At 35.6% G+C, this 5,428-nt stretch overlaps 1 pseudogene; it reads left to right on the top strand.

The window, feature by feature from the left end:
- Nucleotides 1–4,524: 4,524 nt before the first annotated feature.
- LOC116596600 lies at nt 4,525–4,710 on the top strand (annotated as a pseudogene).
- The last annotated feature ends 718 nt before the right edge of the window (nt 4,711–5,428 follow it).

A 5,428-nucleotide genomic window follows, 5' to 3' on the forward strand; every position in this document is an offset into this window, starting at 1 on the left:
TGCCATACAGCTGACTCTGTTATTCTATTCATACATCTATTAGACATAGTGAAAATACTTGTTAACACTGATAAGTATTTTCGCTTAGACTAATGGACCCCCAACACAACTGCTGTGGCGGGTATTATCTCTACTTTATAGATGAAAACATGAACTCAGAGAAGTTAGTTACCTTTTCTATGGCTCCTTGCTAGAACTATGAGGATTGTGATTTGAAAACCACATAGTTTTCCTTTGTATCACAATATTTTAATCTACACTTCAATAAAGAGCCACATTTAAATTATGAAATATTTATGGAGGTTGTAATAATTCTTCCATGTATTTTGTCTCTGTTTTCTAGTACTTTTTCTTTTACTAAGCTCTTTGTTCTTTCTTTCAAATTAATTTAATATAGTTTCTTGCTCGGAGTGGAATTTGAAACAAGTCCATTTTCTTGAAATGTAGTTTTAACGCAACTCTTTCACAAGGATAAAAATAGAAATGAATATCTCCATTATTGTGTTTATGATTACTTGGCATTATTAGAAATTGACTGTTCTTGGTCAAGTATGATTTTTATTCTTTATAATGTATCATTAAGTGTATTGCCATTTATCTTGACAAGTAATATTTAAGAGGAAAAAATAAGGTGAAAGTGTCTTCCTTTAGATGCAATGTTAGTTGCTCTGTTTTCAATTGATCAGCATTAGTTGTCAAAGAGGTACGTTGGTGATGGCCCTTGGCTTTGTTTTGGCAAGAAGGTCTCAGAAAGATTTCCCAGTTAGTTTGGATGCAATGAAAAGTGATGAAGCAGCATAGATGGTTGAAATTATGGACCAGAAATACATATTAAAGGGAATTCATGTTGTACAATACACTTGAAAAGAAAGATGCTTATTTGTACCTCTAGAAATGCAGTACCCTAATGCTTTCCTTTCCAAATGACATGTGATTGTACTCATCTGCATTGTTTAAAGTTGAAAATATTGTAAGGACAGTTTGATGGTGAATTTTATGTGTCCAATTGATTGGTCAAGGGGTGTCTGGATTAAACATTATTTCTGGGTGTGTTTGTAAGTATGTTTCTGAATGCGAACAGTATATGAATGTGTGGACTCTATCTTGCCATCTCTGGTGTGGCAAGATGCCATATCTAGTCTGTTGAGAGTCTGAACAGAGAAAAAGGTAGGGGCACCTGGGTGGCTCAGTGGGTTAAAGCCTCTGCTTTCAGCTCAGGTCATGATCTCAGGTAGAAGGAAGGAGAAATTCATCCTTTATTCCTGCCCCACTAATTGAGCTAAGACATCTCACCTTATTTTCTCTGAGCTTCATGCAGGAATTTATATCATTGTCTTCTCTGGTTGTTAGGCCTTTGGACTTGGATTGAATTATACTACTGGCTTTTTTGGGTTTCCAGTTTGCAAATGGCAGATTGTGAGACTTTGGGGCCTCCATAACTGTGTGAACCAGTTCCTCACAACAATTTCAATATAATAAACAAATATACATTAGCCTTTATATATTATTTCTATCTATCTCATAAATGATAGATAGATATCGTGTTGGTTTTATGTTTTCTGGAGAACAAATACAGGCAGGAACAAAATATTTTCAAAACAAATGATCTACAGCACTTTGTACACAATTGCTACCCAATAAATATTTATTGACACTGACTAATGCCTTTGTCTAGAGTCAGTGAATTGATGTGTATTACCTTCAAGAATTAAAATTATAGTGGATTAAATATGAAGAGTTATTTATAGCATCCTGGCAAATGGCCTGGCTTCCCCCTTCTTTGTTCTGTTTCTATCTGCGTTACCTTGTGTTTTCATTTTTTATGGCCTGGCTTCCCCCTTCTTTGTTCTGTTTCTATCTGCGTTACCTTGTGTTTTCATTTTTTAAAACTGCAGGACTCTGATGACACTGTTCCATTCCCATGTATAGCCCAGCAAACCTTTTAGAGCTAAATGAGCAAAGACATGAATCACCTCATTAAGCAGATGCTGGGCTCTGGGTCTGAAAGAAATGGACAAGCTAGGTTATAAATATTAATTGGACAAAATAGCAGTCAGGCAACACTCCTAATTTTGAAAAATGTGCAATAACAAAGGGTGCTATAAGTACATGTTAAATAAACCACTCTGAAGACATCCTCTGAGAAAAATTCCACATAAAAATGTACCAAATTGTAACTTGTTAGAGTAGTTAGAGAGAATACTCCGATTTTCCAAAGTATTTTTAGAATAGACACCTTACTTTTACTTGTAGTTCAATCAATTTAGAATGTCTATTCAGGAGTAATGTCAGTAAGAAATCAGAATAGGAAGTTTCAGCCCTTATCTCCCACAGAAACACCAATTTAACAGCAACATATGGACCAAAATACTTTTCTGAGAAGTTTTGAATCCAGTTAAGTTACAGTACTTCAGACAAGCACAAACCAAAAAAAAAAAAAAAAAAAGCCACATTGAAATGGGTAAAAAGAGCAATGTCACTTTACCCATATCAGCCCCTCCTCCAAACCAGCATTGCTCAGTGACTTGGTCTATGACTTCTCTCTCAAGGAAAAACAGAAAGTGGAGTGTGCATCCAATGCCCCTGGACTCTCAGTGCACTGCCTAAAAATGTAGTTTTTGTCTTACCTCACAGGAGCACTAGCAGAACTAGCATACTTTTGGCAGCTAAGAACAAGGAAAGTTGCAGTGGCTTGCTGTTGCTGGCAGAGCTGTGCAAGATTGGGAGAATGTGCAGAATCTGAGGCAGAGAATCTGGGGGAGAGGAGGAGACCATGCTTCCAGCATCCTGGATTTTTGGTATGTTTCCAAAGGACTGGTTTTTGTCTTGTCGCACATGGAGAGCTGAGGGATGAGCATGGTTTGGGTGCCTAGGGACAGTTAAAAACAAAGGGAAAAGGCAGGAAGCTTGCTATACCCTGCATTGTTCTGCATGATTGGGACAAGGTGCAGAACCTGGGGTTTCTTTCCAAGAAGGGAGGAAGAGGAAAGCATGCCTCCAACATCCTGGGTTGCAGTAGAGCAGTCAGACACCCAAGGGAACAAGAGATTATGGATTCCTGAAAAAAGTTAAAGTTCTTAAATCCCCATAACTAGGAATTTATACACAAAAGTCCAGAGAAGATACACCCATAGAAAAGGTTTGAGAAGCTCCAAGAATGTCTAGCTCATGTGATTCATGAATATCTTTCCCAGTTGAAACCAATTGGTATAAAGACTGGGAAGAATAGTTGTTTCTTCAAATATGGAGATATTAACACAAAGCTACAAGGAACAAAGAGAATCATTTAAACCTGACCCAATCAAAGGAACAAATAAATCTCTGGTAACTGACCTACCGAAATGGAAATCTACTTACTATTTGATAAAGAATTTAAAATAATCAAAGAAGCTGATTTATAAAAGAATTGTAGATGAATTATAAGAGAATACAGATAACTAAATGAAATTAGGAAAATGCAGAATGATATTCTGCATTTTCAAATGAACAAAATGAGAATATCAACAGAGATGATATTATTAAAGAGAAACAAAGAGAAACGAGGCTGAAGAGTATAGTAATTGAACTGAAAACTGTTGCTAGAATTATATAGCAATTGGCTTTATCTATCAGAGGAAAGAATCGGCAAACTAAGACAGGTATTTGAAATCATCCAGTACTAGAAACAAAAAGAAGAAAAAAAAAAATAGAAAGGAGTAAAGAAAACCTAAGGGACTTACAGATCACCAGAAAGCCATCCAACACATTATGGATGAAAATTTCCAAATCTGGGGAGGAAAATGGACATTCAGATTCATAAAGCCAAAAAAATTCCAAATGTGATGTATCCAAATAATTCTATCCCAAGACACATTATAATCAAAGACAAAGAGAGAATTTTGAAATCCACAAGAAAGAACTTATCATATACAAGGACATGCCCATAAAAAAACAGATTTCTCAGTAGAAACCTTGAAAATCAGAAGGGATATTGATGACATACTCAGAATGCTGAAGAAACAAACAAACAAACAAACAAACAAACAAAACTAAGAATATTATATGTGGTAAAACCGTCCTTCAAAAATGAAGAAAAGAAAAAAACTTTCCAAACAAACGCAAGCTGAAGGAATTCGTCACATTTAGACTTGATTTAAAAATAATGCTACCAGGAGACCTTTAGGTTGAAATAAAAGTCATTGTACAATAACACAAAAGCATATGAAAGTGTAAAACTCACCGGTCAAGGTAAATACATAAACAATACAGAATATTGTAATGCTGTAATGCAACGTAAAAGTAACTTTTAAGTCAACCATAAGAGTTAAAATACAAAAGTACTAAAATAGCTATTATTATAGAAAATATGTTAGGGACAACTGGGTTGCTCAGTGGTTAAGCCTCTGCCTTCAGCTCAGGTCATCCCAGGGTCCGGGAATAGAGCCCTTTGTCATGCTTCCCTGCTCAGTAGAGTATCTGCCCCTCCCCCCATGTTCTCTCTTACTCTTTTTCAAACAAATAAGTAAAATATTTTTTAAAATATATAGCTTTGCGCAGTGGCAGTATCGTAGCCAATGAGGTTTATCCGAGGCGCGATTATTGCTAATTAAAAATATAAAAAGACATAAAGTGTGGCATCAATAACCTAAAATGTGTAGAGGTAGAAGGAAAAGTCTAGAGTTTTACATGCAATTGAAGTTGTTTATCAGTTTAGAGTAGACCATTATAACTATAAGAAGTTTTATAAGTCATATGGTAGTGAAATACCTATAGGAGATACAAAAAAGTAGGGGGAGGGGGAAGAGATCAAAATATGTCCTAGAAAAATTGAATGATTTACAAGGAAATAAAGAGAGGACAAAAGGGACAAAAAAAGAACTAGAAGGCAGATACAAAACTGTAATAATAAGTCCTTCCCTATTAATAATTGCTTAAACATAAGTAGATTAAATTTTCTAATAAAAAATATAGAGTAGGGGAGCCTGGGTGGCTCAGTGGGTTAAAGCCTCTGCCTTAGGCTCAGGGCTCAGGTCATGATCCCAGGTCCTGGAATTAAGCCCCACATTGTGCTCTCTGCTCAGCAGGGAACATGCTTCCCCGCTTCTCTCTGCCTGCCTCTCTGCCTATTTGTGATCTCTGTCTGTCAAATGAATGAATAAAATCTTTAAAAAATATATAGAGAGAGTAGATGAATGGGTTTTAAAAAACAAAACTCAAGTATATGCTGCCTACAAAAGACTCACTTTAGCTTTAAGGATGACATGGACTAAAATTGAATGGATAGAAAAAACCCTGTATGTAAACGGTAACAAAAAGAGAGCAAAGGTAGTATATTTACCTCAAACAAAATAGACTGAGTGAAAACTGTGACTGACAAAAAGAAAATCATTATATAATGACAAAGCAGTCAGTTCATCAGAAAGATATAAAATTATAAATATATATGCAC

This window comes from Mustela erminea, chromosome 7 (assembly GCF_009829155.1).
Source record: "Mustela erminea isolate mMusErm1 chromosome 7, mMusErm1.Pri, whole genome shotgun sequence".
Lineage (NCBI taxonomy): Eukaryota > Metazoa > Chordata > Mammalia > Carnivora > Mustelidae > Mustela > Mustela erminea.